The sequence below is a fragment of the Saccostrea cucullata genome, unplaced genomic scaffold (assembly GCF_032062105.1).
Source record: "Saccostrea cucullata isolate Sc308-1 unplaced genomic scaffold, CSIRO_AGI_Scuc_v1 ctg6223, whole genome shotgun sequence".
NCBI classification, from domain to species: domain Eukaryota; kingdom Metazoa; phylum Mollusca; class Bivalvia; order Ostreida; family Ostreidae; genus Saccostrea; species Saccostrea cuccullata.
The window spans coordinates 29,592-49,438 of record NW_026931821.1 but is presented as its reverse complement, the minus strand read 5'-3'; the positions used below and the strand labels follow the sequence as shown (position 1 = coordinate 49,438).

Genomic DNA, 19,847 nt, shown 5'->3' with positions numbered 1-19,847 from the left:
CAATAATTATCTTTCGTCAACCACTAATTCTGAGGAAATTGATCTTGTGCCATATTCTTAAGTATTGTCGTGAACTTTGTTTGGTTAAATATCTGTTTTAAAAGCAATTATTCTTAACTGCATTATTGATTTAAACATTAAATTAACATTTGGTTGATTGATTCTTTTGTATCTATTCATGGGTCTGAAGACAAGGTCGTATATATTACTTTAACAAGATCAAAATCAACTTATTGACTATAATTGGCTGAATGTTTTTCTTAAAGAATGAATACAGTGCTTTAAGTCATTGATTAATTTACCTAAGTTAATTAAGTAATTAAGAACTATTGTCTTAATGCATTTAAATTCTTATATAGAGAGTGTGACGCGCTAGGCTGGATTTTTATGAATTTTTTATTATTAAAATTTTTTTATTAAAACGAGATATTAACGTGACTTAATCATGTTGATAAAGTACATCAATTTTATAACTCGTGTATGTTAGTTACTTTATCTCATCACAAAATACCCCCTCCCCCGTTTAAGTAGGATTTTTTTAAAGGGTATATTTGATGCTCTTTTGGAAATTCTGGTTTGAAATTTTGTTGACATTTAGGGGACAATGAATACATAACTATATAGTTAATATTTAGTTGTAATATAAAAGGGCCGCAACTCTTTACATTTTCATGACATGGAAGCCTAAGCGTCAAGGAATTTAAAAATAGGGATAAATGATTATAATTAATGTCGTATTTACTGTTGAGTCTGATAAATAATGATAATTACAGTCGAATTAACCGTTGAGTCTGATAAATACTGATTATTACTGTCGTCTTTACTGTTTAGTCGTGGTGAGTTTGACACATTTGTTTTATATATGGATATTTTCTAGCAAAGGTCGATAAGTGTATAACGAAGCTTTATGACAATCGTGGTGACTTCGACTTTTCAAACGTTAACTTCCAGGAATATATATTGTCACTTGCATACGGGGTTTATATCTCTCAGTTGATACGATACGCAGGAGCATGCTCTACGTATGAAGAATTTCTAAAACGAGGTAAATTATTGACAAAAAGGTTGACCTTGTCAGCAAATACAATTTATCATTGAGTCAAATGATGACTGAATTTTTCATAATACTCTTAAGGCCGTTAATTACACACTGAATTGTCGGTGGTTTTTTCCAGATATTTGCATATAATGAGAAGGAGCACAGGTGAGTCTTACCGGTCTTTTTTTTTTATCTGTCTGTAAATGTGTTTTATACAGGACCACAATGTAAACTAGTCATATGTACTAATTGTGCTATCCTGTCTAAATAAAAGAATTTATTATTATTATTATTATTAAGGTCTCCCGTCTGCAGCGGAAGACCTTATTGTTTTTCTTCGGTTTCTTTTTCACTTTTATTATTATTTTTTTTTTCTTACCGATTTTGTGCACGCGATTTCTCGAAAACGGCCAAACAAAATCTTATGAAACTTTCAGGACTTATGGAACATTACTTGAACCTTATGCGTTTTTTTCCGTTTAGATGACGTCACTTCCGGTCTAGAGATATCGTCGATTTTCTGATTTTTAAGGGTCATTTGGTCCACAGTTTTCCCGAAAAACGGCTCTAGATAGAAACTTCAAACTTTGAGGTTAGGTAGAGCTAAGTTTGGAAAGGTGCATAAGGTATATCAAATTTACCGGAAATGACGCACGTCGGCGCTCGCTATGGCCCGAAAATAGTCGTATCTTGAATTTCAAATTTTTTACACCTTTTCTACGATATTTTTTTACCTGAAAATATTTTGTTAAGACATATTGAACAAAAGAAGTGTAGAATTCCAAGACCTTTCAAATAATATCTCGACAAAAGGGCTAGCCCCTAAATTTAGGGGCCTGAAGGGGCCAAAAGTTTTTTCTTTATATCTCAAAATCTATAAGGAATTTTTAATACATCAAAGAAGCAAAGTTGTTCAAAATGTCAAGCTTAATGTATTGGCGTCGTCAAAATTCGTCCGGCGATGTCTCTTCCGGCCAAACCGGAAGTAGTCGGAAAACGCGAATTTTAGCCGTTCTTGACACGTTTTTAGGTAACAGATGTCTCTGGGACAATAAAAAAATTATTTTCCGTCCGTCGTCGTCACTTCCGGTCACACCGGAAGTAGCAAAAAATGACTTATTTTTGCAATGATTAACATAGCTTTAGAGGATTCAAGCTATTTCTGGGCGTTATTTCTCACTTTTGTTAAAAATAAAATCTACTTCCGGTCAAACAGGACGGAAGACCTACGCGTTGCTTTGCAACGAGCTCGGCTCTAGTTATTATTATTATTATTATTATAAAATATCACTGATCTAATTTCATTATATGTTATGACATTCTGTATATAAATATGGTCTATTTTATTCTGAAAATATTGTTAAAGCCCAACGATCTAATAAAAGTAGTGCATTAATTTTCGCATAAAATGTTTTATTTTTTATATAACATCTTGTCTTCTTTTAATAATCTTATGATTTTAAAAGGTACATGAATAACATATTACTACTTAGTTCTACTAAATGTGAAAAATTTTAATTGCAGACTCCTTGAATAGTCAGATTTAATAGGAATACAATTCTTGAGAAAGAGTACGTCTCCCACGCAGTGAAGTTTATGTTAAAATTTACTTTCAAATAATTTTTTTTTACATTACATCACATTGCCACTATCAACATTTAATCAGGATTGTTTTTTGATTATGTTATATGTTTTTATTAATTTTATTTACCATTTACTGGACCTCTTTAAGTTTTTACATTTACATTTTTACATTTCTAGTAGACACTTATATACATGTGTATCAAGGACGGGACAAGAGGGAGCATCCTATTGCAAAGAACATATCTTTAATTCAAAGCAGCATTCAACATCGATCCGGAAGAAATAACTCAACATTTGTTCCGCGCACTCGAATGCGCAACAATGTACTATAGTGTATTTACTCTAATCTTTGATGCCATGATATAATCCGCGCACTCGAATGCGCAGCAATGTACTATAGTGTATATTCTCCCAATCTCTGATGCGATGATATAATAAATTCACAGCTATATAGAAACAACTTTGCATCTCCATGGTGATTAAATCAATTAAAGAAAAAAAAACATGATCTCTTAACATATTGTGAATATGATATAAGTTAATAAAGCTCAAAAGTCTTATACGAAGGATGTATTCACTAAGGATTTGAATTAACGGAACAGAATACATGCATCTAAGAAGTACAAAATAATAAAACAAAAATATCCAATTTTTTTTCATTTTCATGACTGCAATTAATAGATTTTGACTGGGCATTCATTATTCACTTAATATCTTATGTCTTACAGAAAATAACAGGATCTTGTTCGAAGGCAGTGTGCAAAATAAATGAAAAATGCATCCCAAAATCCCTTGGAAATTATGAATGTATACTATCAGGTAAGTTTGTTTGTTTCAAGTTCTCGGGGAATTTAAGTAACAACAAAACGCCTTTACTGGTCTGCGACATCCTTTTAGAATAGATGAATCTTTTTGTGGCTCTATACGGATCCCAGATTATAGGATTTATAAGGGCCAGTTTCCTTTTTAAGCAGTGGGATTCGAACCCGTGGATTAAGGATACACTCCATACAACGCGACTCTAGACTAATTTTATGTTGTGTAACGTCCCTCTCGAGAATTTTCACTCATATGGAGACGCCACCACTTGCCGATGGAGAGCTGCAAATTTTGTCCTAAACTCGGCACTTGGAGTCATTGAGCATTGAGGGATCTTTTTCGTGCCAACATCTACTGTGAAACGGGACCTCGGTTTTTAAGGTCTCATCCGAAGGAACGGTCTCCGAGTCCCACAGTGGGATTCTAACCCGCGACGTAAGGATTGACTCCTAACTTCGCAACTCTAGAGCAGACGCTCTAACCAGTATGCAAGGCGGGCAACTGATGGCCAGTTAATAATTAGACAGAAAATTACTATGTCCACATGCATACGGGAACTTGGATTGTAATATATTTTTTGAGATCTTTGCAAAAATTAAATAGCTCGCTGACTTAATAGAATGCCATTTGGCATGAGACTGTTCGCTACATGCATTTAAGGAGGCTGGGGGGGGGGGGGGGTCAACAAATTAATCACAAATTAACCACCAGATTTAACTTATTTTTTTAGATACGGTATCTTAAGCTGTCAACTATCATTTGGCAAAGAAAAAATTCATACATTTTAGTTTTAAAATTTGATCATTTTTGTATATTTTTATATGGAGCTCTTCTTTTAAAGGAGATCGAAATAGTCTGAAAATGGCTGCCACCCCCCAGCCTCGTTATATCATGCACACTTAAAACCAATCTTAAGAAAAAAAATCGCTAACAAGGACAACGCGAAAGGGAGCATCCTCTGTTAAAAAGCATACTGGTAATTATAGATTAAGGCATCCTCTGATATCGGTCCTGATGCAAATTATGTCACTTCCATTTCGCAGAGAACAAACCTACCCACAAACCTTTACACCCTCTTAACCTTCCATACACACAAGCGAGTCACTATATCCTCTCGAACTTCATTGTGAGGGGATTATCAATAAAATAGTTATCAAAAAAATGTTTCATTAAAAAACATGAGCACGGCTAAATTTTGACATATTCTTAAATGTAAACAGACTGTGGAATGCCTCCGGTTGTAAAAGGCGCTGACTCGAATAGTTTGGAAAGATGGGACGCAATAGGAATCTACCGACGGATACATCTATAGTGTCACAAGTATATTTTCAAGAAAAAAGGTTCAGGAATGCTCGGATGTTCTTCAAATGTTGAATGGACAATAAATCTGAGTTGTGGTATGATATATAATTTTACATACAAATTATATCAATATATCCGACGGTTTTCTTATTATGAAGAAGAATTTTTTTTTAAAAAAACAGAATATACATAAGAACCTAGTAGAGAATTAGTCTGTGCATTTAATCATTTTTTTCTCAAATCTGCACTTAGAAATACACAACAATTTATTCATAAAAGACTGTTAAATTATTTTTAACTGATCAGTTTGAAAAAATTCCTATGAAGAAAAAATACGTATATGTTTTTATTTTGTTCCTCTCCGAGAACTCTCCTATGATAGATACTGAAACTTTTGAATTAAAAGAAATATTGCCACATGTAACAGAACTCGACATCAAGTTTTCTGCATTATATATGAATTTTAAATGCCAGTCTTTGTGGCCAATTCATGTATAAAACTTTTTTATAAGTCACATCAAAATAACATGCAGTGGAAATTCATTTAGGAGAAATTATTTCAAAAGTAAAATCTTTTATGATCTGTCAACTTAGAGAATTTTCCTATTTTTTTTTTATCCAAAGACTGTTTATCGACAAAAGTTATCAATGCAGGATAAAATTTACAAAATTGGGCTCTACACGATTTTTATTTCTTTTGTATATCTCCTAGAATTTCAAGAAGTATGGATACCCTTTAAAGGCAAGTTGTATATGGTTCGATCCCCAAGAAAATGGAACGATGCTCAGGTATGTCAAAAATTCAAATAAAAGATTAAATATTCTGCAAACTGTTATGTCCAAAGCAATATTTTTATAATAATATTTTAATATTGCAGTCAATCCTTCAACTAATCAATCAATTTTCTTTGAAAAAATACAAACCTCAAGCACAATTAAAGACATAGTTGCGATTTAAAATTAATCAAACAGCAAATGGCATAAATATATGGTGTCCAGATAGCGTTATTACAGTGCGTTTAGAACCAGAAGTCTCTGTCGAGACTGTAGCTCTACTGGTTTATACTAATATAACAATGGAAAAGAGGAGTAGCAAGTGGGACTTGAAACTTAAATACAGCAATAAATAGAGTAAATAAATGATTTTTTATAAAATCACTTTTTGTGGCAATATTGCAATAAGACTACAACTGTAGAAGTAGTTTTTAATACAATTTTACAGAATTATCAATGTTAGTTACCATGGTAACATCATTAAAAAATTAAATAAAAAAAAAATTAAAGATAATAATATATCGTAGTGTAGTCTACCTGCATGTCACATTATATTATAATCAGACTAAAACTCTATTTGGAATAGCATTTTTAAAGTATTTTACAGTAATTTTTTTAGTTACCACGGCAACACTCTCCATCAAAATAATTATACAACCGACAGACAGAATTATGTATCTCAGTGTAGTCTACTTGTGTTCCAAGTTATATTGAAATCAGACCAAAACTGTAGGAGGAGTAGCATTTTGAAAGCATTTCACAGAAATTTCTATTTTTAGTTACCACGGCAATACCGTTCATCGAAATCCAAAACCAATGCACAGAATCATGTATTTTAGTGTAGTCTACTTGTGTGCCAAGTTATATTGTAATCAGACAAAAACTGTAGGAGGAGTAGCATTTTGAAAGCATTTCACAGAAATTTCTATTTTTAGTTACCACGGCAATACGTTCATCGAAATCCAAAACCAATGCACAGAATTATGTATTTTAGTGTAGCCTACTTGTGTGCCAAGTTATATTGAAATCAGACCAAAACTGTAGGAGGAGTAGCATTTTGAAAGCATTTCACAGAAATTTCTATTTTAAATAACCACAGCAACACCGTTCATCGAAATCTTAAACCAATGCACAGAATTATGTATTTTAGTGTAGTCTACTTGTGTGCCAAGTTATTTTGAAATCAGACAAAAAACTGAAAGAGGAGTAGCATTTTGAAAAATTGTTTACAGACAGACAGACGGACAGACAGACAGACGAACGGACGACGGACGCATAAGCAGCATAACTATCTTATAAGCTCTTTTGGTTTCTGACAAGTTGAGCAAAAAACACGTCATCGCGCTAACAAACAACATGTTGTCTCACTAACACAAGTTCGCTGTCACGCTTAAATAATTTTACATGACATGCCGTCCCGATAACACACAGCACGCTGTCACGCTAGGATATCTTTACACAACATGCCGTCCCGCTAACACAAAACATGCTGTCACGCTAAGATAACTTCACACAACATGCCGTCCCGCTTACTCACAACAACTGCCACGCTAAGATATCTTTACACAACATGCAGTCTAGCTAAAACACAACAATTGTCACGCTAGGATAACTTTACACACCATGCCGTCCTGCTAACACACAACACGCCGTACTGATAAAACACAGCACGCTCTCACTCTAAAACAAGTTCAGGCAATGAGCCGTCTCGCTAACACACAACACGCTATCAAGCAACACACCGTCGCGCCAGCACACAACGCGCGGTAAGAGTTGCGAATTAGCGTTACGGCGTGTCTTGTGTCAAGTAAAGCCTTCTATTGAATACCTAGGGTGCTTTTCATCATTTATTGTAGTAGTACGTAGTAAGAAACTGAAAAATAAACAACACAGTCAGAAGTACAATGTTACAAAAACAAACAAGTTAAACAGCAAAATAAATGCAACTCAGACAGTCTAGTACATATTACTATATGTTTCATTCTACATGTATAAAAAAATTCTCTCTTAATACAAACTTGATTCTTATGAAATTTTATAAATAAACAGTTTGCTAAACTTAATATGTAATGAGATTTCATGTTTTGAGTAGATAATTCGATTTGACAATATTTATAATCTGTCGTACAGGAATTATTCGACTGAATACGTGACATACAACGACCATGATCGCCCTAACCTTGACATTGGCTACCGTTACTAAATGTAGACAAAAGTACCGAATCATGTTTTATGGAATTCTACACATACTACAAATGCATACATCTTCATCTTTCACTCTTTACAAAATCTGCACTACATTTACACTGATAGCACAAAAATACTACTTGTATGTAGAAAATACATGTTAAACAAAAATATCAAAACATGGTATACTCAAAGAACGTTACATTTGAATCAAGTTCATGTACTACATGGTTACAATGTAATCAATGGAATCACTTCCGTAGCGGGCCTGATGCACAGGTATGGCTTTCCTTCGTTGATGATACGTACTTCGATTACCAGACCGTCCGACTTACTTGGAAATACACGGTTTATGATACCAACTGACCAATCATTGCGCGCACTTTCTTTGTCATGAAGTAGAACAACATCCCCATCTTTAAGATTTGCCCGTTGAATCTTGCCATTTCCGACGAGGATGTAGATTGAAAAGGAACTCGGTTTTCCATCGCTTCCAAAAAGTTTTAGCCATGACCTGGACCATTTTCCATTGACTTCGGTACATGTCCTTGACATCAAGATCCTGGAATTCACTTGGTACTTCATGAGTTTTCTGTGTCAGTAGAATCTGTGGCGATAGAACGAATGGTGCTTCAACATTTGTAGATACAGGCACCAGAGGCCTTGAATTCATTATACCCATGACCTCTGCCATAAAGGTCGTCAAAACCTCATGAGTCAGCTTCCTATGTTTGGCATCCATAAGCATTGCCTCAAGGATGCGACGGGCAATGCCTATTATCCTTTCCCATGTGTCTCCAAAATGGGATGCGTGGGGGGATTAAACCTCCATACAATCCTCTTGTCCGCAAGAAATGTCTTCACACTGTTGTCCTCCACGTTCACCACATTCATCTGCAGCTCTGTAGCAGTCCCAATGAAGTTTGTCCCTCTATCTGACTTGAATTCAGAGACCGCACCACGAACTGCAACAAACCTTCTTAAGGCGTTGATGAAAGAAGACGAGGTCATCTCCTTAATTATCTTGATGTGGAGTGCTCTGCTATACAAACAGATAAACAACACCACCCAACGTTTTGAGTGTGCGCTGCCCCCTCTTGTTCGTCTCGAGATGACACTTCAAGGGCCAAAAACATCCATACCAACAAAGGTAAAGGGTGCTGACCTGGTAAGGCAGACTTTAGGAAGATCAGCCATTTGACATAATGACTTCCCTCTCATTTTGCGGCAGGTCACGCAGTGATAAATGATTGTTGACACCAAGCGTTTCCCTCCAGAGATCCATAGGCCTTCACTTCGTATAGCACCTTCTGTCAGATGACGCCCTTGGTGGTAGATTTTCTCATGATGATGATGAACCAATAGTCGGGCAACATGGCTCTTGCCAGGTGTAAGGATGGGTGTCTTCTCCCCTTCAGGTAAGTCCGACAATTTGATTTGTCCACCAACTCAAAGCAAGCCGTCATCAAGGTACGGAGACAGAGTCAGAATTGTACTCTCTCTTGGAATGGGTTTTCCTGCACGTAATGTGCTTAGTTCTTTCTGATAATACTGTTGTTGAAGCTCTTTAATGATCAACATCTCAGTTTCTCGACGAGATATTTCATCCACTTTCCCTGCTTTTTTCCTGATGCATTTCTTGATGAAGGTAATGGCCCTCACACGACTTAACCAACTACCAAAGCGACTGAAACGTGATGTTCATAAAGTTGGCTTGCTTAATAAAGTCTTAAGGGTCACTATCTCTGGTCGTACTTCACTTTCTTGATCTGGGTTCACCAAAGAAAATGTCTCATTCTGGAAATTGTTTGTATTTACTTTGAGAAAGTCTGGCCCCTTTAACCACAAACCATCACCGAGTTGTTCTGGCAAAAGTCCACGAGTTCCTTGATCAGCAGGGTTTTCATCTGTTGTTACATAATTCAATTGGTGTGGAAAAGAACTCTTACGTTACCTGGAGACACGATTGCATACATACACATAAAAACGTCGGCGCTCATTCGACAGATACCCCAGCACTACTTTGCTGTCAGAGTAATACATGATGTCCTCTAAGGGTAAGTCAAGTTATTTTGAAAGCATCTCATCAAGCTCCAAGGCTAGAACGGCAGCACAGAGTTCCAGTCTTGGAATCGTGTGTCCACTTCTTGGTGCAACTCTACATTTGCTGAATACAAATCATACAGAGATTTTCTCATCAACGGTTCTACCTCTCATGTAAGTACATGCAGCTACTGCTTTTCAGATGTATCACAAAAGATGTGTAACTTTGTGTCAACACACTTGCTGTATGATGCAGACAATAGGCACCGGGGATTGTGAACACCTTCGAGTCTCGACAATTGTTCTAACCAAAGTTTCCAAGCACTCATAGTCGCTGTAGGTAAGGGATCGTCCCAACTCTCAATCCCAGTAAATGCTTCTCGCATGGTAAGTTTGCCATTTAAGATTATGGGCGCAATGAAACCAAGTGGATCGAATAACCTATTTACAGTGGACAGCAGTCCTCTTTTGGTTAAGGGCTTCTGCTCTTCTGAGACTGTGTATGTAAAGGTATCTGTAGCTAGGTTCCAACACAAACCCAAACTGTGGTGTACAGGTAAGTCATCTCGATCCAGGTTCCATGGAATTTGCAAGATCCGCAGACGGAAATTGTAGCATCACTTCTTCCCTATTCGATGCAATCTTTTGTAGTTAAAAATTTTCAGCTTCCAGGAGCGTTTTCTTAGTTCTCTTCAGAACATCAACTGCTTCACTAACACTGGGAAATGACGCCAACCCGCCGTCAACGTAAAAGTTTCTGGTAACAAACTGCTTCACATCTTCCTTACAGTCAGTATTTACACAACGTCTAAGTCCATATATGGCAACCGCCGGAGAAGATTAGTTGCCGAAAAAGTGGACACACATTTGGTACTCCAGTAATTCCTGTTTTGGATCGTTATTTCGATGCCGAAAGAAACGAAGAAAGTCTCTGTGCGGTTCTGCAACGTGAAAACAGAAAAAAACATGTGCTGATTGTTTGCAATCTCAGCAACCGGCTCCTCTCTGAATCTCATGAGCACTCCATCCAGACAATTCATCAGGTCTGGTCCTTGCATTAACACGTCATTCAGGGAAATGCCCTCATGTTTGCAGGAAGAGTCAAATACAACTCGTATTCTATCCTTTTTCTTGGGATGGTACACCCCAAATATAGGCAAGTACCAACATTCCTGCCTATGTTGAATAGGAGGAGCAACTTCAGTATGTCCCGAATCAAAAATACCTTGCATAAAGCTTACAAAGTGTTCTCGTTTAGTTAGATTTCGTTGCAGACTCCCTTGTAGCATCAGTACTCGTTTCAGTGCCACAGATCTAGATCGATTGTTTGGTAGTTTTTCTCGGGTCTCCCGAAATGGTAATGGGGCTGTCCAATTTCCTGTTGAAATCTTAGTGAAGGTTTTGTCCATCAACTCAAGGAATTGGGTGTCCTATGTGGTCTGTCCTAATTTGTTGCCATTGGGTTGACGTTTGAACATTGGGTCATTGTCTTTACAGGTCTTTAGGGTTATATTGTGTTCCAATTGTCAAATACACTAAAGCGTCCACTCTGTTGCACTGTGGTTTTCATAACATTCACGTATGCTGGTGTATGGACATTTCCGATACAGACGTTTTCTATGAGGACCCAACCAAGAGCGAGCCTCTGCACGAAAGGGGTACCTCGTGATCCTGTATATTGATCTTCTACGTGATGTGCCTCTGGCAGGTCCCTTCCAATCAACAATAGAACTTGGGCGTTTGAATCCAGTGGAGGAATCTCTACCCCACTCAGGTGTGAATGAAACTGAACTATATCTGGCGTTGCTGTTGCACTCTTTTCCTCTGGAATCTGCTCACATTCTGTAACTAACGGAAGCTGTAATCTACAGGAACCGTCATTTGACTCCACCATAAGTCCGAGAGCCTGTCTTCCACTTCGTTGAAAGATACCATCACAGGATTTCAGTGAATACGTAGTAACTGAAGACATCGGAATGTCCAAGGCATCAAACAATTCCAGCCTCGCTAGTGTATGAGTACTCTGGTCATCTATCAAGGCGTATACATTGAAGGATCGTTCCTGATGGTCCATTGAGTAGACTTTGACTAAGAGAGACTTGGAGCGAGATCTACGTGTGAAGTTTTTACCACAGAGCTCTGTACAGAGTGAAGTCATCTTTGAACCCTCCCCGTCATAATGTGGCCTGGGTGAAAGGTCAGATGACTTGTTGGATGTCTCCCCGCCATGACGTGACCTCCGCGCAGCATCTGGCTTGGTAGACATACAATGTATCAATGTGAAAAGCAGTAGGATGATTCTTGTTTCCGTATATGTCACATTTCACAAGTGAACAACAACTTGTATCACCGTGTCCTGTAGAATCACAACACTTAAAGCAGAAGTTGTAATCCTTCAGCAGTTTCTTTCTTTCACTTAGAGTCAATCTCTGGAAAGTCTTGCACTGATTAAGTTTATGTCTGTTCACATGTAAAACAGGGTTGTTTTCTAAGCTGGCACTATGATCTTCTTCTGTTGTTGTCACAGTTGTTTTCTTCACCTGGACATCATTCTTGCGATAGGTGTCTCTACGTCCTGACTCAGTAGAAAAATTAGAGCGACTTGTGGTTTTAGCTGCCGGTTCACTCGTGCTTAAGTAATCAAAGCTGGGATTATTATGGGTCTTACTCATTTCCGTCACACACTGGACCAGGTAGGTAAAGGGTGGATATGTGACTCCATGTTGTGAATTATAACATGTTGCACGAGTCGTCCATTTTTCCTGTAAATTGATTGGAAGCTTTGTGACAATTGGGCGCATGCCTTTGAGTGAATCCAAGTAGAGCAGGGAACGATTTTACGCAGGGTCCTTCATTCGCAGCTGTACTTCATTTAGTAGATCTGCTAATTCAAAAGGTTTTTTTGTTGTCTTTCACAGTCAGTTTGGGGAAATCCAACAATCTCGACTTGAACGAAGTTTCAAGTAGGACCGGGCTTCCATATCTGTCATCCAGGTGACTCCACGCCTTCTCCAAAGCTTTCTGTGGGTTGTTGATATTGGCGGTCCGTATGCTAACTACATGTTTCTTGGACTCAGGTCCTAGATATCAAATCAAAAAGTTCAGCTCTTCACTCGGACTAGCGTTCAGTTCTCTTGTAAGTACGTCAAAGCTATCCTTCCACGACTGATAAGTCTCTTGACGATCATCAAAGGTAACTAAAGTCCAACGCAGCAGGTCTTTCTTATTCATGTAGTTCGCAAAGTCATTGAGTAAGGCAGGTTGAGGCTGTATCGGACTGCCATGATCGGTCGTTGTAGACGTAATAACTTCGTCCTCATGAATTAGCCTTGTTGGACTAGACTGCAGGAGTACAGGAGTACCAGTAACTGTTGGAAGATGATAATTCTCCAGGCTTGTATGAAAAACTGGTACACTATCTGTTATTGGCTGATCACTTAAGTATTTGTTAAGAATGTCAGTATTATCTAATTCATTGCTCACAGAAGTACATGTAATGTCATCTTCATCCCACATTCTGAATTCCTCTTTCATTCACAGGTACTCTGTGTTAGCAATGTTAGCAACTGCAGCTTCCTTTCTCACTAAAAGAACGTCCATTTTGGCTTTTAGTAGTGCCTCTTCTTGTCTCATCTTTGCTTCCTGTTCAGCAAACTTTAGTTTTCCTCTGGCAGCTTCTCTTTTTGCTCGTTGCTTGCCTAGAAGTGATGCAGCACTAGATGAGTAGATGGAGCTTCTTGCAAGCTTAAAGCTGCTGGACTTTACTTTTCCCTCTTTAACAGCATCTTTTTCTATTGTTCACTTTTCTGTAAAACTGTTAAACACGTTCTGAATAGGTGGCGTTAAGTAAAGCCAGTGACGCCTGTTCACGAGTAAATTTTTTTACTGGTTAACAAAGCATTTTTATACTTGTTTCTCCTGTTTAAAAACTACATAATGTGACTGCGTTTACTATGGGTTAGGGGACGACCTTTTATCCAGTAAGGGGGGGGGGTGTCATGTAGTCGTCTTGTATCGGTAACAATTCTTAACCCATGTATAAATAAATATGTATTATACAACAGGTTTCAAAAATTATTACTGCAATAACGACTTGTGGATGGGAATTGTAGCTATTATACAATGTAGATTTTTTTCCCTTTCAGCCAAGGACATATTTAGTTTTAAAAGATTATTAGTCTCTATATAATCACATTTAGTTTAAAAAATCATTTGCTTTCAAACGACGTATTCATTGCAGTCCTCCAGTATATCACTCTGACTGATCGTGAGACACAGAAATTCTTTTTAAAAAACCAATTCATAATACTATTTATTCTGATATTTCAAGTTTATCTTGAATCCTGTTTTGAAACCCCTTAGACCTTGAGGCTAATGCTTATGTACAGAGCTGATTTCCTGTACTATGTAGTCGTGTACATTTCACCATTTTTCACATATCAAAATTATTCTTTTGCATGTAGTAAATAAACAGAGGCTAAAATTTGTATGCACATTAAATAAACAGAAAAAATAGTTGATTTTACTTGAATTCCAGGATATACAGAGCTGTATGCTGACAATATGTAAACAACTTCCAGTCATTTTTGTACAACGATTTTTTTATCTTTCTCACTGAAGAGCTCACAATTATCAAAGGGGGATAATTCAATTTCAAAGTTTATGTCAGCAATTTTAATCAAAGTTTTCTCATATTTATAGAGAGAATACCAGCAAGGTTTTAGCATGCCTTTTAAAATCAGATGTTATATTTCTTATTTCTGTGAGTAACATGAATTGAAGTAGCCGCATTTCATTAAAAAACTTTCGCAAATATTGCATTTTTTTCCAGAAAAAATCATATTTAGACGCCGTTTCCATGGAAACTACAAAACATTCATGTGATCTAACTATATTTTTTGAAGTAGTTTATGAGGTGGTACTTTCCAGCCAAATTTGAAAAAAAATCTGTGACTATGCGTGCCACAAAAGTTTAAGTGGTTACAGAGAATGGGTATTAATAGCTAAGAACTTTAACCTCTCATACTTTGACCCAGAGAAAAATTTCTATTATGAATGCTACTAGGAATATTTTATTAATGTCTCAAATTATATTTTTAGAAAAAAAATTTACAAATTCCCTCCATAAACTTTGTTGAGAAAGAAAGATTTGTTAAAGAATTCGAAGTCAGTATAAAATCAACAGGGTTTTTTGCTTGAAAATCAGTTATTTAGACCAATATTTCAAAATTGATATGACTGACCCAATTTTTTTCCCCATTATTTTGATCCACTCAATACTTGTGACTCATCGGTTAGCACTTAAATCATTAAAAGTTTGGTAGAAGAAATTATTTTGTTATATCTCTTTAAGAAAGTGTTCCTATACGAATATATACGAAAAAAAAAATTTCTTATGTTTAGCTGAGCGGGCATAGAGAAATCGATGTTTGACCGCTGAGTAAGATGTTGGACCGGTCGATAAGATGTTTGACCGCTTTCGTCACAGAATGGGCGCTGCTTGTTTGTTACATCATGTGCACGGAAGACAGTACAAAATACAAGAATGTCAAAAAATTCAAATGAAAGGCATGATAAAACATTTATTGACGAGTTCTCATACAAAATGCGTTTTGTCAACCCTAAAACGAAAATGTCTGCCCTCGGCTCATAGGCTTCAGGCACACAGTTTGGTTCTTGTGTACGACATAAGGCATGTTGTCCTTCAACTCAGTCAATAAAAGTATATCATTGCCTATTTAAAATTTTAATCTCCCAAATATATTACTTTTAGTGTAAAAAGGTGACACAATAATTTGCTCGCATTAGTTTTTGAGATTTGTTCAAAGATAAGTTTCATTCAAACTATTTTACGTAAAATAAGATTATATTTATTGCCTTGGTTACATCACATATGGTAAAGGGGGATAACCCCTACCCCCACTTTTTCCCACGAGAACTTTTACTATTGAAAGGCTGGTTGGCCCCCCCACATCTTACTATAATAAAGTGATGTAGAGGGAATTTAGTATTGTGTGCCAAACATTAGTACTTAAAGAAGTAGGCATTGGAAAAAGTTGCCCCCGTCACCCAACGAAATAGGATGCTTGGACTTCGAACAATTTTCCTTTCTTTTTTTTACTTTTGCTTGTCAACTTTTTCAGGTAAGTTAAAAAAGTTAAAAAAAAAATATCTGGCCGCCCCCTCCCCCCAAACTTTCAAAAACTATGCTACGTCACTGAAAGGTTAAAATAATTAACCAAAGAGTTTAATTTAAGTGAAAAAGGGTCACCTTAATACTTGATATTGCGATTACTTAATTTAGCGAACTCTTTCGCGATGGAGGTAGGAAACTTCTGTTGGCTGGGGGCAAATGTGATATTAAATACAATGCATGATCGATCATTTAAAAGGACAGATAAGTAAAAAATCGTGGTGGAATGCCTTGCTAAACAATCATTGAACCACAGTAATTAATTTTTGAGCGGAGCCAGTCCTAAAATTTTACATTTTTTTTTACGATATTTTTAACTAAGCGGACTCTTCTCATTAAATTTTCATTTAAAAATCGTCACATTTTAAAGCTAATAAAATGTTCTAAACTTTTCTTATTTGACAATCTACTATTCGGAGTTTGATCCTTGGCAATAAATTGTACTTTCGGCATAAAAATGTTCGAATCATTCGATTGGCACTACTGTAAACGATCTCTTGTGCCCCAGAGATTTAGAGTTTTCTCGATTCACAGAATCCGCAAAAGAGCGGTAGTAAGTTAGATAATTGGGACGTAATCGCGATATTACGTATTGTACCGTACCTCAGTAAAATGCACTGTGATGCCCTTATTTCTGTGTGATTTTGAGTCATACTATATGAGCACTTATCCAAAATATACTTATCAAAAAGTCCTTGATATAGCAAATTTCACGAGTGACATACCTTTAGCGCGACGACGTGTTGTGCAAACTTAAGTTGGGATGACATCTTGTTCAATGTTGTGATACATGTAGAGCGAGGGCGAATTGTATGTTAATAAATAATGATTCATTGCTTTAAGTAACATTCTGTTTATTTAACTATATGTACATGTATACAGTATATATACTATACACATGTATGTACTTTGCTTATGAAGTAATTTGAAACCCATAACGTTCGAAACATAACAGGGAAAATGGGTCAAAATATTACATAATTATGTAAATGATGTGTTTTATTTTGACGCCACACAAACAATGCTGGATCAGATTAAACAGTAGCATTAAACTCGTTCTAAAGTGACAATTAGCTACACCGACGTTGGTAAAAATGCAACGATATCAGGCAGCAAAATATCCAAATACTGAGTATGTTTTGGTCCTTTCAAACATGTTTAATGTAAATGTATGGAATGTGTTTAAGTTAAGTGTGAATTATTACTGTGTGAACCATACAGACTTGCACTTAGGTTATTTTTCATAAACTGCTAGTTTTGCACATTTTCTAATAGTAAAGAATACAATTGTTGGCACAGTCAGGTGTTATAGTAGCGACGACATTAAAAAATATGAATTCAATGCTTAATCATATATTTAAAATTTACCCAAAACAATATACATGTATTAACTTTTTCCATTGTGAGTCCTACGGATGAAGTGAGGGTGATTATTTTTATCCTCGGCAAATGTCTTCACATCTCTTTATAAAATGATGCATTATTTGTAAGTAAATAAAACAGACCTGGTTAATGATTGATTGATTGATTGTATACTGTTTAACGTCCCTCTCCAGAATATTTCACTGATATGGAGACGTCACCATTGCCGGTGAAGGGCTGCAAATTTAGGCCTATGCTCGGCACTTACAGCACTTGAGCAGGGAGGGATCTTTATCGTGCCACACCTGCTGTGACACGGGTCTCGGTTTATACGGTCTCATCCGAAGGACCGCCCCATTTAGTCGCCTTTTACGACAAGCAAGGGGGTACTGAGGACCTACTCTAACCCGGATCCCCACGGGGCGACCTGGTTAATGAGAGGGATCAATTCATTGGGAGAGTAACATAAAAAATATCTGAAAAAAAAATTGAAAAGAGTGTAATTTACACAAAGTAAAACATTGTACTTGAATATTATCTTTTTTAGATGGAATGTGAACGCCAGAATTCAAAATTGACAGAGATAGGATCAAAAAAAGAGAATGACTGGATTACAGAAACCTTACTGAAGCCTTTATTTGGTAAGAGAATAAAATAAAAATACAATATACACGTAAATGACTTAAAACGTGCGGAGAAAATCCAAGGCACTGTCAAGAGAATTCATTGCAAAATACATGCATAAAACTAAGAGTTATTTATATACATGTAGGCATGCATTTATTTAAGCAATAAACAACGTTATTCAGTGAACATGGCTAGCGCATCATGGAAAATATGTCAGCAGAGCAGTTGCTATTCATAATGCCATGTTCACTGAATAATCGTTGTTTATTACTTATATTTGCATTTTTTGATTTTTTAAAAGAATATCAGAGGAAATCCTGACTTACATAAGGACGCGGCTTCTTGTCTTCAGTAAAGAAAAATATACGGCTTTAAAATAAGTACACATGATCAATGTTCCTTTTCTCTAATAAATCACAAACAATTCATAAAGTATTTTCCTCTCAAACACAGTTATCTGGATACAAGCAGTGCCGTCATCACATTCTCTTAATCTTTGTTTTGATGCAGTTGTGACGTCATCGATCAACGTTTGAAACCCTCTGACAAAAATCAATAATTTTACACTATGATGAAAGATTAGAATGCTTTTATAATGATTATTACGCCAGAATGCATTTCTATAATTATTTTTTTTTTTTAGTTTTCTATTTATTTTTAATAGCTGAAATCATTCTTGAAATACATGTAGATATACTAGTTGAAAAGAATATTCTCCTTCTGAATGTTATTATACCCAAGTGTAAAGAGTTATCGTTCTTTGTACAAATATGTGTGATACGAAAAAATAAAAATATGGCAGTTCTAAAAATTTTTAAAAAGTTTTCTTATACAATTAAATACATTGACCAAAATAGAATTTTTAAAGATATAAATCAGCAATTTTAAATATTCTGAATTTATTTTTTTTTTCAAAGAATATTATCAGAAACTTTTATTGAATCCTCTTACAAAATATTTCATATATATACTCCTCAACACCTATATAAAATGTAGTAGAGTTTGTTCTACACGAGTGTGATAGAGCAATTGCACTCATAGCAGAAGCAATTGCGTCTATAACACTGTGAACGCAGGTGGAGTCTGCATGTTCATAGTGGTAGAGAGCAGTGGATATGCAAATATTAGGCTATGAAATTTAGATGAAAAATTTCGATTATTGATTTTTTTCTGGAAGTTGACGCATTTTGTTTCGGTCAACCATCGTAATTTAAAGAGTCTTTCATAGCGATAACATGTAGCTTCATTGTCAAACAAAAATTATAAGATTTTATTAATATTCCTTGGTCTTATCTAGGACAGGGCAAAATTATCGATATTTCGGTTTATTACAATATAAATGACAAACAATATATCATATTTGTATAAATTCTGCATGCAAATTAAAGGAAATATAACCAGATAAAATGCCAATTTATTTCTCGTTGAAAACATTGCAATACACATGGCAATGCATATAAAAATATTGCAATTATATATATCGCACTACGGATTTTCTGGCCAATACCCACCCCTACAAGGTCCTTAATTTTTGCCTAAGATTTCTGTCATTCTAATATATCATTCTCATTTTTTATTAAAAAAAAAAAAAAAAAAAAAAAAAAAAAGAACACAGCAATGGTATATGGCTTGTCAAAGTATTCTGGATTGGTGGACAATGCCCAGGAGATGATCTGTCGGAATGTTCGTGGAAAGGAAGCAGCGCAGTACAGTTAAGGTGCGCAATGGAAATATCGACTAAGTTTTGTATTTAAAATGTATTCGTAATCGGGATGGCGATTATTTTTAGTACATTATTTATATCGGATAATTTTAATTATGATTAATATCTACATATCGAGGACAATTATATTTTATATTTAGACTAATCACGTGATGCAGCAGTCACGCGATTTTAGCACATTGACTTGAATTATT

At 35.9% G+C, this 19,847-nt stretch overlaps 1 long non-coding RNA gene across 1 annotated transcript; it reads left to right on the top strand.

The window, feature by feature from the left end:
• Positions 1 to 3,354: 3,354 nt before the first annotated feature.
• LOC134233615 (uncharacterized) lies at positions 3,355 to 5,488 on the top strand. Its single transcript, XR_009985034.1, has 3 exons — positions 3,355 to 3,442; positions 4,663 to 4,839; positions 5,457 to 5,488. It is a non-coding gene; the product is annotated as an uncharacterized LOC134233615 (long non-coding RNA).
• The last annotated feature ends 14,359 nt before the right edge of the window (positions 5,489 to 19,847 follow it).